This window comes from Ambystoma mexicanum, chromosome 6p (genome assembly GCF_040938575.1).
Source record: "Ambystoma mexicanum isolate Mex_15411 chromosome 6p, UKY_AmexF1_1, whole genome shotgun sequence".
Lineage (NCBI taxonomy): Eukaryota > Metazoa > Chordata > Amphibia > Caudata > Ambystomatidae > Ambystoma > Ambystoma mexicanum.
The window spans coordinates 808,356,031-808,377,539 of record NC_090935.1 but is presented as its reverse complement, the minus strand read 5'-3'; positions in this window follow the sequence as shown (position 1 = coordinate 808,377,539).

The window sequence follows — 21,509 nt, the reverse complement described above, 5'->3', positions numbered from 1 at the left end:
GAAGCAATTGGGGAGGGCAGGTGCAATGGTTGGGGGGTTGGCTGGAAAAGGGGCACCAGAATATTTGTTGCAGTGAAAGTACCTGGCATGAATCAATGACAAGCAAAGACAACATCAACAACAGCCTTTCCCTCTGAGTCTTACACATTGTAAAATGTGTGCTCTTCCCACATCAATCAGGGCTTGCTCCGGAAGGCTCATTCTTCGACAGCTGCCACTCCTAGCCTCTTCTGGTTGAAGATGCAGCAAATGGAATGAACACAAAACCTACAGCCAATAGTCATGAACATTGTGGTTTTCTGGTAACCACTGAAAAGCAACAACCTTGCACCAATATTCCTTCTAAATTATGGTCTTGAATATTCTTAGAGTAGATACCACCGTCGCTTTATGTATCTTACTTACGTGCATTTTCTTTTTTATTAAATCTTCATACACAGTTTTTTTGAATAATGTATAGTTCAGTTTATTAACATGTCATAGTTATCATTACGCTACACAATTGATTGTTTCCAAAACTCCAATGTGGACCGACAACAAAGGTGTTCAACACATGGTAGCACCATTTCTTGCAACCACTCAAATTCTAATTAAAATCTTCACTCACGCACTTAATGCAACAGTTCACACTCATTCCAACTTTGCATTCCATACCCAACATGTTTCATTCCTGCACACTACAATTTAAAATTCAGTATAGCCTAGAAATTCATCAGGAGTACACCATTGGTCAATTTCACTTCGACATAACACTTTTCAGGTTTTCTAACATCTTAATTCCAGTACAAACGAAAAAAAAAAAATCTTCTCCTTTTTCCCACTCTGTCTTTGATATTTCTTGTTTCTTTTCCTACTCCTGAATCTCCTCACTACGGAGCAGCTTGTAGTTCAATTTTGTGATTTTCCACTGGTGATGTTGGACCACGCGCTTCCTGGGTCCGTCGTGGATTAATGTCACCGCCCCTGCTTTTGCACATCCGTTCACGTCCTTCAATATGTCTGACAGTAGAACACAGGGGAATCTCAAAACATGTGTTCCCAAAGTCTGAGTCACTTTCCTTGCTTTCACCCTCTCATTCCATAAAGGTTTGCTTTCTACACCGCTGTGTCTTTTCACTTGACCAGTGTTCGTGCAGGCGTGCTGATTACCTCCTCTAACACGTCCTCTCTCCACTGAAAAGCAAACATTTTACCTGGTTGGGGTTTTATCTGGTTTTATCTGTTTATACCAGAATCTGGAAAGCCTATTTATATTACAAGTGAATGGGGCGTCTGACGTATATCCTCATGCATGTTGTTGGGGACATTACTTTTTGCCCATTTGAATCCTACAGACATTATCTATTGTATAATCGGTTGAGTTAATGTATTTATTGCAAATTTTTCATGAAGTGTGAGTTTGGCACAAAGTACGTCTGGGCACTGTACAATACAGATATAAACAATAAGGTCAAAAACACAAATAAAATAATGAATTCCAAATACAAGTGCAAAACACACTAAACGACACTTACAAAACTGAATTTTGAAACCACGACTTGAAAACCTTTATAAATTTCAGGTAATTTTGGATAGCACGCATTTCAGGAGGGAGTGCATTCCAAAGTGAGACTGCAGCACCTAAAAAGGATCTCTTACATGAGGTCGACCATATACACCTAGGAACCCCAAATGTAACAGTTCCTGAATGTGTAAGCATCGAGAGCCCCTCATCGATCTTCAATGTACCCACTAATTTCCAATTATACATGACCGACGCGCACCTAAATAAAGGGGGGATTAGAAAACTATACAGAGTGAAAACTTAAATTTTGGGGGTAGTTTCCATGTAATACTTTTATCATTTATTCAACACTGTTACCTTTGGCAGAGGTAAGTTGCAAGTTCAGCCAGCATTATCTGCCTTTAATGCGACACTGACACCCTGATATTAATATAACAATTTACTGTGGTAAAGTAAATAAGCCCATTTGGGAGGTGCCAAACACAGGATAAGCGATGTTTATGTGTTCAATGGTTAAAGGAGAATGACTCAAATCTTCTTGCCATGTTCATTGAGGTTGCAGTGCAAGATGTGATGTAGCAGAATTCAATGGCTTTAATTAAAGATAACAGGTCAGAACTATATTCTCTACTGAAAAAGCAATCTTTTAAACTCAGAAACAAATAAAATCACCAGTCACTTTTCTCAATTGAAATATGCTGTTTAAAGTGAACACAACTAACGATAAACCAGGCTTATTATTTCATTAACTGTTCCATTGTTTGTCCAATATCTGCACCAGGCCTCCTTGTGTTTAAGTGTGAATTCTGGGTTTGGAAACAGGGTTAAACTTGCCTATGGAGATTCTTGCACTGGCAGATAAGGCCTTCAAAGCACATGACATGTTGTTTGCCAAGGAACAAAGCAAATGTTATAATTGTCCCGGGAGGGTAGCTCAGCAGCAACGTGCTCGCCTTGGAAGCAAGATGACATGGAGCAACACAGGTTCGATCCCTGGGTCTGCGCTTAGAAACCTCAGGGTATTAACCGAGTTATAAACATCATCATCATTCAGCCTAGCATGCACACATTTCGGTACAACACATGTGGGTTCCTTGGAAGCTAAGGTGGGAGAATTGAAGTCTTATCTGTGCTTAGACAGTGGATTGTTCTACTGGTAAGGTAAAGGTGGTTGTTGCAAATCTTACATGAAATCAGATGAGTGTAGGCAGATATGTACAGAAAATGAAGGGGAAATAATGGAAATCCAAGAAAAAGTCACAAAAGAGATAACAATTGCTGCTTGGTTTCCTACAGAGTGTAATCACTCACAAGGGAACATATTCACAGCCTGCCAGACTCTGGGGACTGAGATCAGTGTACGTTATTTCAGTTATGACTACAAGATGTCAGATGCTGGGTGCACATCCCTTCATGCCGGTTTAAACAGACTCTAAGAACGGAAGAAAATAAGTATGTTCTGAAATTTCAAAAGGATTTTATTACAACGTTAAGGTTTGACTCGCTCAGCCATCTGCCTCTGCTTAGGTTTTGTGAGAAATGGGTACAGATTTTTTTTAATTTTATTACGAAGAGATTGCATTGCCCTGGAAACAAACGTGTAACTTGTGTCTTTAACAATGCATTCCAGCATGTTTGCGGGAGCAATATGAAATGAAGAAATGACAACGCAGACACTTTAAATCTATGCGTTCAAGAGTAATGCAAGTTCATATCTGTTTAACCATTGTACACAAAGGAAAAAACAAACAATACGATTGTAATCTGCAGAAGGTAGGGTTTTCAAATAGGTTTGTTTTATAGTGATCCATTCCCATTTTAATATGTAAAAGCATTTGGACAACTCTATTTCTGTTTATCATACCCAAATTTAGCGTTCATATCAGAAAACCATCCATCGCGATGAGTCAAAATCTGTTATCGTTCAAAGTGTGCAGGTTTTGAAAATGCCCTTTTAGCAATATTATAGCCATTTTTAAACATTGTCCTCTTGGTGGTGTTATCTTACGGAGGGTAGGGATGAAATGGAACATGCAATCTCTTCTCCAGTGTAGAGGAAGCATACATTTGATAATTTCTCCCATCCCCAAATAATTATCATGCTCCTAGAAACTCATAAGTGGATGTGTCAATCAATCTGAGATTCCAATCCAAAGAGAAAACCAGTAGACATCTATGCAGATGTATCATGGGGAAATAGTAAATGTCTTCATAAGGACTAACTCTTTGACGTTTGGGAGAAACAAACTAATGTTTGGGAAACCTCTAGACAAAGGTTCCAGTACGAAGCCCGGGAATCCCATAATGACAAATATAGTTGTAACTGTAGGGAGAAAGAAGCCACACTGGAAAATTGGTTCTAAAGCCAATTTGAGAGGCCCATTCCAGTCTGGGGCTGTCGCAGAAAGAGTCCAGTGCCTAGAGGCAAGACTGTATTGCATATATTTGGTGTTGGTACCTGGGAATAACCAAAGACCCTGCTGAATGTCCAGGTATTGAGGAGAAATTTGCCACAGTGTGCCATTAGCGTGACAAGGCAGTACTGATTTGTGCTGCCTCATGTCCACTAATGAAATGTTAAAAACAAAGTGAACTGATATTCTTGAATAATAATAAATGTCACTTCCCTTAGCAATTCAATGTTGGAGGATTTCTGCCAATATAAATTAAAATAATCAGCACACTTGTTTCCCAGGATTTCGCTTAAGCAAAAGCCCTACCAGGATCTGTGAACTATCAGTGTACAGCGGATTTCACTGATTGATAATGTAGTAAAGAGGCCTGTTTTCCCTGTGATGACCATTGTCTAAATAAAACTCCTGAATTAACTTATTTGTTTTCATCCATAAACCTGCTAAAAGGAGATGGTGAAAGGGGAAACACTATTCCAATGGACACCTTCTTTTGGTGGGTTAGACTATCGCTTTCATTTCTCACTGGGAAATATATCATCCTTTTTAAATGTCCTTTTCAACTGCACTGAAATTAAGCAGCATAGAAATTAAGGTGTTTTGTAGTAAGTGACCTCGTGAGACCAATAACTGAGTGAATGATTGATTCCCTTAAGATTCTGATTTCCTAATTGTGTGATTATGCAACACTTGAAACCTGATTTGTCTTGTGTTTTCTAAAAGATTTGAAATCTTAAAAGATAGAAAATAAGGTTGGGATTTTGTTTTTTGCATATATGATTAATCCAGTCATATTAAGAACAAATGTCTAACTATTGGTAGAAAGTGTGTTTGCTTTGAATAAGTATTGCAATTGGATTGCATTATTAATTGTTCATTTAAAAAACCATTCATTGTATTGTTTAGGGGTTGTGAAATATTCTGCTGGTGTGTGTCAGCAGCATTTTGGGTGCATTCCACTTTTAGTAATAGTGGGGCATCCTCTAAATTAACTTCTGATCTATTTTAAACATAGGCATTGTTACCGCAGTTTGTTTATTGGCCAAGAGAGTTGGAGATCATGGTGGTGTAGGAGACAACTTGACTGAGTTTACCTGTACCCATCAAAAGGACCTGAAATAAAGCATTGCACAATTAGTGTTGGAGGGTGGGTTGTTACATTTCCTCCTAGTGAGGTCCAGCTCATTTGAAAGTCATTACTCTAGCATCTGGTTAAGGGCCCCACACACAGCAGGAATTCGATCAGAATGGCATTGTGCACTTGGCACGTTTTCTGTAGGAGTGGGCAATCTGAAGAACTACACGAGGTCATTGTTTCCAGATACTCCATTGCAAGATGGATGATAGATCGCCAGAAAGACCAAGCACTGTGCGGGGCAGTATGATAAGGACCTAGCTCGTGAAAGCGTAATTCATGCAATGTCAAAAATAGGGCTGGTACGACTGCCTGGTCACTGGTGTCTAGGGCCTTCTGGGTGCCAGAATAGCTCCACTTAATAGGCTTTTTATTTCATGGTGCACAGGATCAAGGAGGGCCTGCTGTCCCTGGTGGTGTGCTGTTCTGTTGTGTGCTCTCTTGCTGAATCTCAGAGGGTAGGAATTGCAAGATTTTCAATGAACCTTCAGCTGGAAAAAGCCAGAATTGACAATCTCTAGAATTCAGATGAATGCTATTAAGGTGTAGTAAACTGAACTAATACACACAAGCAACACCCTGTGTATGTGTAGCTATGGAGTACCATGTCACATTCATAATGTGTATGTATGTATTCATGGGGGGATTTATATATTGCAAATGTGGCTGGGAAGGAATGAAGTGTTGCACAAAAAGGTAAAGTGTACATGCTTGTAGATACAAGAGAGAGGGGAAGTTCTAGTGAAGAAGGTCCAAACAAGTTCCTCTTGCACATTCATCTGTTCCTTTTGTGTCACTCCAAACATAAGAAGTTGATACACGTTTCCTAACAACTTTTCCTTCTTGTTTTTGTTGAGAAACTTCTATGAGGGAACCCAAGAAGGCTTTCTGTGCTTTGATCAGTCACCTTGTCTCTGATTGTGTGTTTAAGGAATCTTTTCCCATGCTATGAGCCTTGCGATCCATGTGTTTGTCTTTTTCACTTGTTTTGAGTTGTGCACTTAGACACATTAAACACATTATTCATATTACTGCTATGTACATTTGTCAAAGGGGTGACGTGGAGCAGGACTGCCTCATAACATTTGTGCCAGAGAGAGGGCAGATGAAGGTAGAGATGGAGTGTGAGGAGAAGAGGGTAATTGAGGAGGAACCGATGATGGTTCAAGAATGGAAGGAGAGACAGCGTTGGAGAAGTGGAGATTGTGGCAAAAAAAGGGAAATGGTTTTTAAGACAGAGGTGATGGTGGTTGAGAAGGAGTACATAGTTACCAATTCAGAGCAGGTTGTGAGGTCTGCATAGTCACTCAAGGAGCACCCGCAGAAGGGAGGTGAGTGTATTTACCTTAAAGTTGGCAGGAAGGAGGTGGGGGATCTAGGAGCAGCAGGGATAGGCTGTCAGGGCGGTGCAGTGAAACCTAGGACAGAGGGGAAAGGAGAAAGAGGTGGTGGTGTTGCAGGAGAGTGAAGAACACCAGATGGCAGAGCTAGAGATTGGCCCAGGAGGAAGAGATTGGGTCCACTGCAACATCACCTTCCTGTTGGAAGGGGCAAGCCAAACTCAGGCTTTCCTCAAGTAGGTGAAGTCAGGTCAGACGGCCTCCTCTCCCATGACATCCCCAACCATCTGGCCATGGATGCTGGGCTACTGCAGCTTGCTGAAGGGTGTGACTGTCAGGAGGGAGCCAGTCAGAGTTATATGCAACCTCTGCCAGAAAACAATTTTGTTAGGGTAACCCAAGTAAGAATGTCCTTGTCATCTTCATGATGTGCAAGCACTTTACACTGTGGCACAATGATGTGTTCAAAGACCCAGTGGTGCCATTGACCACTAGAAATATAGCCTCTTCTTGCTGATTGTGGACTGTAGCATGTTGGTCAATTTGAGCAGAATAATAACAAATGTAGGCACATACAATATGCAATTTGTGACCTCTGTGATGCACGTATGAGCCGGCAGCACTTTGTTGAGTGTGCCGCACCTGTATGACAATGAGTAAAGAGTATATTTTCTGACATGAACGAGCCTACTTACAGGCGCACGACGTAAATGATATACTTTTGCACACTTAGTAGTTAGGTCCCTGACCCCAAGCATATGCGCACAGTCTACACTTGAACAGTGGACCCAGGGATGCCACGCCCTTATTGAAATAACTACAGTTATTGACACAACCACAGCTATAGTTATAAAAGTGGATGCGTGAATAGACACGCACACGTAGACTTTGCAACAAGATGTGCAGTACTGTTTCTAGCCCACACGGGGATGCCAAGAACTGCATGTAGACGTGTCCTTTGTGGCAACGCAGTGTTATATTCACACGATCGCGAACCGCCTGCCTTCCATCACGCACTGAGCTGGTAGCGCGCTCATATAATCAAGGAGCCCATTTTACAAGCCATCCCGTGACGTAATGAGCACACGTGTATTTCGAGCACTGTGCACCCTTTGCTGGTAATCGTCCATTTGCCTGCTTTGCGTGACAGCAATAATGCGGATAGAATAAGACCTCAGTATAAATGCGTCTGCTTTGATGTTGAGATCATGCTAAATAGTAATAGTAATAGTAGGGAGCCACTACAAAACTAAGGAATAGGTCCATGGTCACTCCATGTTGTGTGAACACTGACACACAGCTTCTCTTGCAGTGGCCATTGGAAAGTGACTGGGAACGCACAGAGGATTCCCACAGAGTATCAGACTACCTGCACTAGAAGGTTAGTAGCTATTTTGTAATAGCCCTAAGTAATAATATTTTATGAGCACACTGAACGTGCTTGGACAATGCACATATGTCATTGTTACAGGTTTCACCTCACAAAGTTACGAAGAAACCCCACTGGGAGAAACCCCATCTGAAGGGAAAGAAATATCCATCACTTTCTTTTCCCCAAGTGTCCGAGCAAGATTCAGGTCAGTAGTCCCCTTTAACTCAGTTGAATATTAGAGACAACTCACACATACATAAGAGTCCTCATTCAAACCTATATTTTCTATTTATCAAAAGGGTTAGATGAACGGTTCATGTTCCGCGAATAAGTTACCGTATGTCCTGATGAAGGCACAATAGAACACTAACAAAGATGATCGCCTGGATGTGCGAATTATCATAAGAAGGGCCGAAACACCCTGTGTCAACATAACACTCCATAGAAACATCCTGTTGTGAAAAAACAAAGTGGAGACTACATCTATTGTTATTTTTTTTAAATCTTTATTTGTTTTATTTTTTTACAACTATTTTACTTAAGCCAGCGGGCAATGCTTTGACCAACCACTGTGAAACAAAACGATTCCATCCAGATATGTGAACTAACTTGAATAGATCCATACTTATTGGATGTAGTAATAGTGTTTGGATCTGCATACAATATAGATCCACTATGTAACATTTTTCAGAATATGTCGTCTGCATAAAAAGAACATCTTTTTTACTAACCCCTCATTACACGTGTGCACTTTAAAGAGCTGGGAATAATGTATCCCTTCTAATAAACAAAATGTTGTGTTGAATGTTATATGTATGTCAAATCATTTTACGTTGGCATGAACTGTTTATTGGGTATTAAGAAATATTGAAAAATACATTTGAATACGTTTTTAATATAAAAGGATAAGTGAGGCTCAGTGCAGCATTTATTCCACATCTGCACTTATGTTATAGATGACACAAGATCTGGACACAAGAGGGAGGGGTAGCTTCATACTCACTGTTTGCTTAATATCTGTTTGCTTATGTCAAGCATTTGGATGATGTTACCTCATGTGGGCCCACAACGAAGAGGTGCATGAATGGGCACTTGCCTTACATTACAGGGCACCTTACTAGCATGTACGCCAGGTAGCAATAGTAGTAGGAGTAGTAGTTTGTCAGTTATATAGCACATGTATCACATTAACATGGCCTCAACACAATGGTAGTGGGAACGTCCAAGGTATGGGAAACTGTCAGAAGATTTAGAATGCATGAGCGCATTTGTACCAAGCTAGTGCATGAGGTGAGCTGGCTGAGCTCCAGTAAGCTGGTCAGGCATGTGGGTGACTGCTGAGGAGATCAGGATTGGTGTGTGCAAGTGCAAAAGACTTGTTATGTGCTCAGCTAGCCCACATTTTGTGTCAAAGGTCATTGCTGAATTCTGATAGTAGAGGTGTTGTGCTTTTTTTGTTTTAGTCTGGTGTATGGAGGCGCTTCATTATGTGTCCAGCTAGACCACATTTTTGTCTTAGGTCATCGCTGCATTTTGATGCATGCGTGTGGGTGGCCGTGCCTATGGCAGATGCCCACTGAAGTGGTGTGCAAATACGTACCTTGAGGCTTTGATGGTGCTTTGTCTTTGATGTAGCTGTGTGATCAGAACGTCTGTATAACCGACAGACCTCCCTCATAATTCCTCTAAGTGCAATAGACATGCTACCCTCATATACTCCTCCTAGTGCAAATGACAGGCTGCCCTCATGAGTCTTCTAAGAGTAATTGACAGGCTATCATAGTAAATATTCTAATAACAAGAGACAGGCTGCCATTGAATATATTCTGCGTCCAATATCAGTATGCAATTAATTGGCTATCCTCATAAATCTTCTATGCACAGTAGACAGGCTAACATCATGAATCATCTAGGTGCAATACCAGGCTAAGTGCAATAGTGTTGAGATGGAAATTAGTATGTTCCACCCCGTAGGCACTTTTAGGTGAGGTGAACCCCATATGAGGTGATGTAGTGTACCATAAAACACAATATAGAAGCAATTTAGCGCCAATAGTAGGTGCGCAGCACTAGAAAACACATTGAGCTAAACTCCACATTGTAGTAGGCCAAAAAGCACAGAGACTTACCGTCAATTCAGTGAACTGCGATCCTAATTAAATATTAAATCCCAAGGAAGGCGGGGGTCTCCTACTCCCCTCGACCTGGTTGAACATATTCTACCTAAGTAGAAAAGTAGTACCACTGCCAAGATTGAACTCTAAAGTCGCCAAACAGACCAGCTGTATCCCCAGACCTGACATAGTGTATACAATATAGAAGCAATTTAGCGCCAATAGTAGGTGCGCAGCACTAGAAAACACATTGAGCTAAACTCTACTTTGTAGTACGCCAAAAAGCACAGGCTTGTATAATCGCACTGCACTCGCCAAACTCCATGAACCCAGTTCACTAAGAATCCAAACAGCCTGTTCTCACAGAAGTTCACTTGACCTCCTTGTCCCCTGTCACTGTTGCAAACATTTAGTATCCTTCCCAAGAACGCGAGACAAACCCCAGGTGCCACAGCGTGTCCATCCATCTCCACTAAACTGCCAATAGTCCTCTGACCCCCACCCAGTGAGCCCAAAGCTGGGCCCACACCAATGACTCAACCCCCACACCTCTGCATTCCCTGATAAGCAAGCCACCCTCCTGTCGTAAACACAAATCACGTGCCACAAAAGATCCAAGCATGCACAACTGTATTTCTTTCAGCATAAAAAACAGTATTTGTAACACGAGGTACACAGAGGGATAAATGAAAGATCAAACCCAGGGTGGAGACTTTGAGTGCGGGAAGTGCGGTATCAATAAAGCCCTGAATGAGTGGGTCAGCCTGACTGTATTTTATTCTCCCTTCCCCCTGGCATCATTTCCCCTGCCACCCAGGTGCATGCCACAGTGATGGAATAGGGAGCTTAGCATGATAGTTTAGATGTAACTTTGTAGTAGACGAGTGGCCTGACCTTCACCCAAGAGTGAGATGAACCCAGTTGACCCATGTGGATCATGATCAACGGCAACAGAACTAACCTATCATAGGCTGGCATCCCCTATGGAGCAGGACCATCTATATTGTCGATCGAATCAGTAACACCAGTCCGTACTGTATACGATGACGCCACATGGCCTTTTAAGTTTCTGCTTGCCCTTGGTTTAACCAGAGCGCTCTCATGCAGAAGAGTCCTTTGCTGATGTTTTTATTCTGTAAAATTAAACCTTGTTATCCTTGCAACGCTATCTCCTGGCCTATTTCCCTAGAGGGTTGTCTTTACTCTGGAGTGTGCGCATAAAGGGACTTGCCTTCAATAGACAAGGTATCCTTATACATCCTCTAAGCCTCATTGACATGTTATCCTACTACATCTTCTTATTGAAATGGTCAGGCTACCCTCATAAATCGTCAAGTGCTATGTACAGTCTGTCCTCATATATCTTCTAGTCAGGATGTCCCTGTAGCTCTTCTAATAGTAGTAGTAGTAGTTTGTCATCAATACAGTGCCCCGTCCCACTAAACAGTCTCAACATGCTTGTGGGTGATCGCCCTCAAAGACCAGAGGAGAGCGGGGTGTTTGACTACATGCCTTGGTGCTTTGCATTCAGTGTTGCTGAACAAATCCAAGTTATATCGACTGTTCTGAGAATTCTACTTTACCTTGTGTATGAAGCCACAAGGAGAGCAAGGGTAAAAAGTTTAGGTTGCCGCAGGGATTACCCATGTTTTAAGGGCCTTTCTGAAGGAGAGGTAGTCTTCATTGCAGCGGATGTGTAGTGGAACGGAGATCCAGATGGTGGGGCCTTAGACGAAGAAGGTGGATCCTCCCATTCTGATGGAGTTGTAAGGGGGGACCATGAGGAGTTGTGCAGAGCCAGATCTAAGATTTCTGAAGGGTTAGTCGACTGTGAGTGTCTTGGAGGAATTCTGGGCCGGTTTTTTGGAGGGCCCGGTGTGTGATGCACATGGCTTTGAAAGTGGCCCTTCGGCTAAAGGGAGCCAGTATAGAACTCCAAGGGCAGTTGTGATGTGTTCTGTGGGTGAGAGGGCAAGGAGTAGTCTGACTGTGCAGTTTTGGATTTGTTGAAGTTTCCTGAGCTCTGCAGATGGTAAGATGAGCTTTTTGCCTTCCACATGTAAAATAACTAAACACTCCTGATTTATTGGGAGGCTCTGACTGGCCCTTACTTTTCCGTCTTCTTGAGGTCGTCTCTGCACTTGCAAATTGTATGGGTTTTCATTGACTACACCCTTCTTATGTCTTGTGGCCTCCCTGACCATCCGTTGGATTAAAAAACTGATGGCATTTGAGTCCGGATTGTGAATCAGGGAATGGAGCATATTCTTTGTCATGGGCTTCGTTATCTGTTTACAAAGAAACAAGAAGTTAATTTAGTTCACACTTCCTTTCCATAAATGCACCTGGGATTTCCAGTGTTTTGGCCTTCTCATACACCTAATAAATCCATGTGGGGTTCTCAGTGTGTTACCTTCTTCTCTGCCTACAGAATACGTGTGGGCTTCTCAGTGATTTGGCCCTCTCGTATACGTAGTAAATCCACGTGGGTCTCTCGGTGGCATGGCCTTCTCCTATGCCTGGTAAATGCACGTGGGGTTCTCAGTGCTTTGTCCTTCTCCTATGCCTGGTAAATGCACGTGGTGTTCTCGGTGCTTTGTCCTTCTCCTACGCCTGGTAAATGCACGTGGGGTTCTCGGTGCTTTGTCCTTCTCCTATGCCTGGTAAATGCACGTGGTGTTCTCGGTGCTTTGTCCTTATCCTATGCCTGGTAAATGCACATGGGGTTCTCGGTGCTTTGTCCTTCTCCTATGCCTGGTAAATGCACGTGGGGTTCTCGGTGCTTTGTCCTTCTCCTATGCCTGGTAAATGCACGTGGGGTTCTCGGTGCTTTGTCCTTCTCCTATGCCTGGTAAATGCACGTGGGGTTCTCGGTGCTTTGTCCTTCTCCTATGCCTGGTAAATGTACGTGTGGTTCTCGGTGTTTTGTCCTTCTCCTATGCCTGTTAAATGCACATGGGGTTCTCGGTGCTTTGTCCTTCTCCTATGCCTGGTAAATGCACGTGGGGTTCTCGGTGCTTTGTCCTTCTCCTATGCCTGGTAAATGCACGTGGGGTTCTCGGTGCTTTGTCCTTCTCCTATGCCTGGTAAATGCACGTGGGGTTCTCGGTGCTTTGTCCTTCTCCTATGCCTGGTAAATGTACGTGTGGTTCTCGGTGTTTTGTCCTTCTCCTATGCCTGGTAAATTCACATGGGTTCAAAGTACTTTGCCTTTTCAGTTGTCTACAAAATGCATGTAGTATTCTCAGTACTTTAGCCTTTGCCTCCAGCTACAAACTACACATAGGGTGCCCAGTGCTTTGGCTTTCTCATACACCTTATGAATGCACATGGGATTCTAGATGTGGCCCTCTCTTATGCCTAAAAATTACAAGTGGGCTGTACTGCCCCTCCACCCACACTTCCCACACCCCACCCACAAATTATGTGTCCCAACCACCCCAAAAGTCCACCTAAGCCCTATTATCATTTAAATTGCACTGCAACCTAACTATTCTACAAAACCCTTCCCTATCAAGCCTGATCCACTTCTGTCTCTTCAAATTCCAAACGCCGACTGCCTCGGATTTCTTCACGCCCGTCTTTATATAGACACAAGGTGAACCCAGTACAGCCGTGTATCTCAAACAATGGGAACACTTGCAAAGTTCCACTGTGGAATTCTACTGGTTTGAATGTTGTCTGAAAAGTCCTGCCCATGCTTACCGCTGGGAAGGTATTGCGTGCAGACGGGATGTGTTTCCTCTCAATAACTGTGCTATTTATTTGCAAGCCGTAAGAAGATGTTTCAGAACTGAGCACCGAAAATCCATTCATCTTGAGACAATCTCTCTGACACTCTGAGGAATATTTTATCCTTGCTTTGCTGATGCGAATATTATTGTGTCACATCACTGTCAGTCTCTTGATGTGATTGGAATATCATGAATACTTGTCTGCCTTTCAGCCCTGATAGATTTTCATTTTCCGAATTTAAAGTGTTGACACTGCTGGCTCGGTCGCTTTGGCTAAGGAATCGGATGTCGTGCAAAGTTAGGAAAAAAAGACTTCACACAGCAAAATGTCATTTGAGAGAATTAATGGGAGTTGGATGAAATTACGATTTTTTTTGCCAAAAAACTGTATGTAAAATGATCATGCTTTATGCAAAAAAAATTATAATCATTTTTGCTGAACAGTGAATTGTGTTGGATGATTACTGTCTTTAATTTCACTGCAAAGGTTATATTCATAAACACATCTAACATTAATTTCCATGGGCACCATTGAGTGTATTATTTGGATGGAGTAAAATATCTCAGTAAATTGTGCATGCTGATGTTCTAAATATGCACCTCTAATTGCCGTTGAGCAATAGCTAATATATGCAATGACTTTGTGCATCTAGTGTTCGATATTATTTATATTATGTTAGGAAACACTTGAAACGAACACTTCTCCTGTGACGTGCTTGATTGTTGGTGCTTGTGAGGAAGGGACCTGCACCCCCACCACCCTCTTGCTGGCTCAGAAGCAACATGGTTTAACCTTATCTTGCCTCTGTCTAAACGAGTAACCTCTGCTGAAATGCAGTGCCTTGCAAGGCAGTGAGAAATGTTCATTTAACTCTGCATTGTGTGAACTAAATGTTAGGCGGGCATTTATCTGTTTATTGCCGCTAAATGATTGCTATCAGTAATTGATTTCTTGAGTCAGAGCTGCTGAAAGGAGAGGTCATTCTTTGCAGGCTGAAGCAGTTTAATCAAGTCGAGGACTTAGAAAGCCCTTGACAAGAACTGTGTTTGGGAAAACGCAGAGCGAAAGATTCATAGCAAGGAAAAGAGGACTGAAACCATTTGCACATTGCTTGCTTCATGTGTGAATGCATAGTAGCTTATGTTAACCAGGTTTGGGGTTTCCAACCAGACTCTTGACTGGTTAGTTACAGAGAAAGGGGCAGAATAAAAGCAGACGCTGTAAATAGCAGTGTCTTTGGTTTATGGCCATTTGACTGGAGCGGAGGCTGCAGAGGGGAGGTTGATCACATTACATCTACTTGGGAACTGTCACCGGGGAGACCATCATGGGAGAAGAGAGTGAGGTCTTGTGCAGAGTGGAGGGCTGTGGGAAGGAGATGAAGTGGGGCAGAGTAGCAAGGTCCACGCCCTGGGGATAATAGCCACGGGAGGCCACATTTGATGGTGGCATGATGAATTTCCACGAATGAATGCGTAAAATGTCAGAAAGCCATTACACGCAGCTTAATGGCCAGTCGGAGAATTCCGAAGGCAGGTGTCTGAAAGCAACATTGAAGCAGCTCATGAGATTTCGCCACTGCCTCAGGAAGCTGGAAGCAGGGATTGCATGAAACTCTTAGAGCCGGGGGAAGGAGGCACTTGCAAGGTTGCCAAAGGCAACAAGCATTGAGGTCATCGGAAAGGAAGAAAGTGTGCAACACTCTGCAGTACTCTGTGTGTAGCCCCATTTGTTGCACTCACAATAAAGAAAGTGTCGTATTACAATATTCAATCAGATTTATTTCGGTGATTATATCTCATAAAATCACGTACAATATAAAATACAATAATACCAGCTCAATGACATGTAAAAACATCACAAGTCAAATCGACCCAGTTTGACAATAACTATGGCAAATTCAAATGAATGCACCAACATATTAACAAAATATCAATGAATGAATGCCCCTGTTAGAATTATCAATGTAATCCACTATAATCTCCAAATGCTGTTGATCCTGGGTTGTCACAAGAAGTGTGGCAAATGTCATTTATCTTTTGTCCTCAATTTCGAAATATTCTTCAGAAATTGGGAGATTCCCCGCAGTGAAGATTGCGATTGGCTTTGATGGGAGAAGGCAAGAGCTCAGTTTATCATTCTGATTGTATTTCTGAATATAGGTAAGAGATATTTTTTTCTAACTGCCATAAAAAAGGGCAACAAAAGAAAAAATGAATCAAATAATCACGTTACGTAAAACTTGTTTGTATAGTTTAGCATCCATTTATAAACAAACACACCCACAGGTAAGATTCCCAGGTGAAATTTCACGTAAAGGAGTATAGCCTCACTGTCTAAAATCACCATTAGGTATACTTCTTGCCCCCGGCGATCGTTTTTCTCTAAGTATCTAGATGTTTAACCTTAGGGCGACACTGCTGCAATTTACAAGAATAGAACCACTCTTCAAATTGGATCACCTATTCAACCCCTAATCTTCACTGAGTTTCCCACTGCCTGGTGGCACCGCATCGAGAATGTTTGAATCTGCTCAGGGTCACAATGTTTAAGTAATGTGTTCATGGTCAAACTGTGAGAGTTTTCACTTCTACAACAAAACCTTCTGCCATGGTGCTATGGACTTCATTCCTGCAAGTGAGCCATCAGTACCACCTACGGTGTACACAACACCCAATCTTCATTGCACAAGCCCAAGACCTAGTATCCAAAATATGTGGACCCGGTAGTAACCACAGCAGTGGGTTCCCACCATCAGGTAGTGAGGGTGGCATATATCTCTTAGAGACTGAACAGTGGGAATATTTCTGCCAGATCCATGGTCAGATTCAAACATCTACATGTTCATATAGAATTTGGGTTGTTTTACCATGACGAAAAATCATGCGGCCGAAAAGACCATAGCGTTTTGACTGCAAATATGTTTTTCCATCAAGGTAAAACAACCCAAAATAAATACATGACCCCTCTGCCCCCACTTACCTTGCGGCGGCACATTTTGCTGTGTGCCGCCGACTCGCTGTGTCCCTGCAACGCCTGTTGCCTTTCACTTCCGTGATCGGGAACAACGCTGCAGGGTCCTTTCATTTTTTTTTTTACGAAGGGGGTGTCCCTCGCAACCTCTGAATCCGAAAATGCCAAACATGGGGAGCAGGGACACCCCCGCAACCCCTGCTCCTTATGTTCGGTATTTTCCCATTCGTACGAATGGTAATGGCCTTTTTTGGTCTTCTGTACCATTCGTACAAATGGATAGTCTTTTTGGCCGTTTCTGTTTATATGTAGGCAAGGCACTGATATAATTTCTCTCAGAGGATCAGTTTCTATTTGACATGTGTATTTGGGTTTATATATCACAAACATAGCTTGGAAGCATTGGAGTGCTGTTTTAGTAATTTGCGGTTAATGGAGGTCAGTGGAAGGTGATAAAATACAGGGGTAATATGCCTTGGAGTAGTATGTCCTAAGGGGCCCTGAGGTATTATCTGTTGTGCAGGGTCTTGAACTTCTTACCGAACTACAGGAGTGTTGGATCGGTCCTGATTGGGATTGGGATGGTGTAGGATGGGGCTTAGCAAGGGAAGGCCTGTTTCCTGGTTTTCTCTTTGTGTGCCAGGTTCGCCTTGAACTTCACAATGGTCTGGCTCGTAGAGGAGCACATCCCACCTAAGCTTGCACGTTTGTTGGATTGGTAGGCAGTTGTTAGTGCAGTAGTTGCCTTATATGTGATGCAGGCAGTTTTAAAGAGCATGCTGTCTGGGTGGGGTAGCCAGAGCAATTCTCTCGTGCTGGGGTATGGCCAAATTCCTTACAGCCCGTCATGATGCATGCAGTGGTGTGTTCAATGGCCCTAAGAGTGTTGCTTCCATCAAGGAGTGAGATTATCAGGGCCTGGCCATGGTTTTAAAATCCTCAGGTCGGAGGAATACTAAGATCTTCCATAGGGGTTCTAGTTGATAACAGACCTTTGATGCTAGAAGATGAGTTTGCTGTCAATAATAAAATAGAGTGATTAAGCACATAGAGTCAAGGGGGGTGTGATTCCATCAAATGTCATTCAATCCCCCCTGAATGGCCTCCTGGTGAGATGGATGACAAGTAGGAGGAATTGGGTTTTAGTGTAATTGAGTATCTGGGTGGTTCTTGTCATCCAAGCTTGGGTGGGGGCAAGACATTTCCTGAGGCTTCAAATGCCTTTAGTAAAATTCACTTTGATTTACACCAGAGTATCATCGGCATATTGGCGAAGTGAAGTATTAGGGTCATTGAGAAGCCACCTGATTTGGACCATAGAGAGTTTAAGATCACTGGGAAGTATAATAATCAGAGTGGGGACTTTGCTGGTGACCACACGACAATCTGATCTGAAGTTATCCATCTGGACTGATTGCTATCGCTCCAGGAGTAGAAGATTAACCATTTGAGGACTGTGGCTATAAATACCATTCTGTCTGTAAGTAGGCTTGTAAGTGTGAAGAGATTGACAATGTCAAATATGCTAGGAAGGTCTAGGGGGTCTAAGCAACAGCAGTGAACTTTATCCATGGTTTGAAGAACGCCATCTATGACATGGATGGTGGTAGTTTCCATGCTGAATCTGGGTCTAAATCTAAATTGTTAGTCACTTGTCCAGGTTGGTTAACCAAATTGTGCAGTCAGTTGGCAAGTGCCTTCTCAAAGATTTTACCAGTGAAAAGAACACTAGTGATCGTCCAGTGGTTAGCAAGTTCGTCTGGGTCTAGTGTAGGATTTCTGAGAAGTGGGCAGATTAATCCTATTTTTAAAGTGATTGGGAAGGTGCCGTGAGCATAGAGGTATGGACTGTATAGATGGAGGGGGATACGGTTAGATCATGAGGACTGCTTCATGAATGATGGTGGAGGGAATGATGTCATCCTTGTATGAGGTAGGTATTAGTTATGCAAGAGTATTGGTGAGGTTCTTGTAGATGAGTGGTGTGAAGACTGTTCAGGGTTTTGTTGCACAAGATGGGATTACCAGTGGTGGGACACTGATTTTGACACATCGATATGTTATCTTGCTTTATCAATCTTGACATTGTAAATTGAGTTACATTTTCCTCTAGACTTGGGCACTACTAGGTTGAGCATCAGACTGGAGCAATATTTGACTCCCATAAAGAGGGCTTTACTCCCGTTAGAGGCTGCCACAATCGTTTTGGTGTAATATGACGCTTTATCTTCAGCGATGAATGCCTGGCGATTACTGCATACCACTATTAAGGTCCCCATGCTCATGTATTTTGTGCCAGAGTGTTTCTTGTGCTCAGATAGTGTGATTATTGACAGTGAGTTTTTGGTTATGTCAGGAGTAAGGGGGTTTAACATTGGTTCAACACTGGTTTAGGGGGGCATGTTGTCTACCAGTTCTGTCATGGTTTGGTTGAAATTTGACAACAAGCCTTCAATGTTTGGGTAGGTTGGGTGGCTAGCATTGTAAGACTGTTTTCTAGTGACTTCGAGGGAATGGAAGCAGTGGTGGGAAGCTATAGTGGGCTTTTCCTGCTCCTTATCAGTCTATTGGGTATAAATAAGGAAGACAGGTATGGCACCTAGTCTGTCCAGTCAAGTGGCAATGGGTGGACACCTTTTACCTGGGGAGATGCAAAAACCATAAAGTGGAGTATATCTCACCTGATGTGGGTGTTTTTCAGTAGATGTTTTTTTATGTTAGTGGAACATATGACACAATAGTATCTCTGGCACTTTTGGTGCCTCTGGCTCGTGTTAAGTTGAGATCACCATGGAAGATCTTTGTTAAGTATGTAGTTGTCGCTGATGTGATGAGATGAGATATATCTTCAACACAACTGTGAGGCAGGCAATCGATGGAGTGGAAGTCTTGTTATGTGAAAACTGCGAGAGAGCCCTTAAACGTTGGGGGTTTGCAGTGCCTTTTGATAGATAGAGCGTATGGGATTTAAGTGGTGACTGTACTCTGTGGAACAACCTGAGAACTTTAAGTGATGACTGCACCCTGTGTGTGGGCTCAATGAATGTTAAGCAAATGCCGCACCCTGTGGGAGAGCCCAAGTATTGTAAGGGGTGGCTGCACTCTGTGGGAGAGCTCAAGAACCTTTGACAAGTGTTGCTTGTGATCATGACAATTGTTGGATTCATAATCACTATTGGCACAATAGGCAATGTCATGTCTGTGTAAGTCAGCAACTGTTCAGAGCCTTTCAGTCAATACTACAGATATTAATTTCACAACCATATGCCCCATGAAACAACCCCACTCCACCATTTTATTTTTGACAGGCACTAGGTAAGACATCATCATCCTCATCTGAGCTGATATTGGCTATGGCCAGATGGAATTCCATAGTCTTCTGTCACAAAGAGAGGTTCCTTCTTTATGAATGACAATGATTCAATGTGTATCACTGTGAGGCTTAACCTGCAGTTAGGGACTATAGCCCTAGCTGCACTAAAAAATCTCTTAAACTGTACACTTGCAGGGGGCATCTTGTGCAAGAGCTGGTGGCCAGATGGATTGTTTCTGTACCATTACTGTACTCAGCCATTAACCTTCACCTTAGGTTACTTTTCCAAGGTATCAAGCATCTGTGCAGCTGTCCATTCGTGTTGATTACCTGTCTGCATTCAAGATTCCTGAGTAAATAAAGAAGGCGCCCCATGTTGTTTCCTCCTGATAGGAGTTAACTGCACTGCCTGCAAAGTGTTTACCGGTGTCGGTGAGGTACTGCCAACCATTGCCTTAAATCCTGAGCTTGATGTTCCCAGTGCAGTTGGTAAAAGGTGGGATGGTTGATATTCTTCCTGCTGCCTTCATTCATACACTAATTGATATTGTAAGTGGTGCACCAAAGTAGCCTTGCATATTTGGGCAGTGTCTCCCCTTGTGATGTCTGCTGTATGTCCTCCTACTTAACACATGCAGATGAAAGGCAGTAGGTTGAAACATGGGTCCATGAAATGAGCCAGCAAGTATTCAATGTTATGGTCTCGGTAGGATAGCTCAGAGGCAACGTGCTTGCCTTGGAAGATGTGACTTCCAGGCTGAGCGTAAAGGCCAAAGTTACTGATGCCTGGCGGCAGGTCAATATTGACCGTGCGCGAGTAAGCAGAGCACAGGACCATGCGTGGAGAAAATTGAAACAAGATGGACGGTTGTTGACTCGATTTAGTCCTCTGGTCCAAATTCAATAGGCTCAAGAAGAAGGGATGTATCCCGAAACGTGTCAGCCATAAATTATATAAATGGACTATCACTGTTTACTTTTCTTATGTTTCTTTGTAGACATTCATTTTGGCTTTTTCACTCCAAGTCTGTATGATGAATTTACTGTGACATTAATTAAAACCCCCCATGTTTTGGGTTTTTACGAAATTACTGAGTGTTCAGTCTTACTACTAACCTAATCAGAATACCATTGGTTAACTATAACAAATGCATTTAAAAATTGTTGAACCATCATTTGATGGACTTATGATAGAGTGCAGGGGACGGGAGGGTTCCTAGCTTTGGATCCTCGTTTTTTGTTTCTTCTTACATGCTTGTTGTGATCCTGTGCCAGGTTCACGTTTCCTCCCCCGCACCTCAAAAGAATATTTACATTTTTACACATCATTGAGCAAATCAATCTCTAACTATATAATATTAGGGAGTGCTTCTACTGATCTACCCCTTTGCATAGCTTGGAAGCAAGATGACACAGAGCAACACAGGTTCGATCCCTTGGTCTGCGCTTAGAATCCTCTGGGTATTAAGCGTGTTCTAAATAACCTAACCTATCATATCTTTAAACCCAATACCCGTGGATAACCACACAATGCTGAAAGCAGGTCCTCTTCAGCTGTGCCCTCTCCGCATTACCTACCAAGGTACAGTCCTTCACAATATGGGTCAGTTCA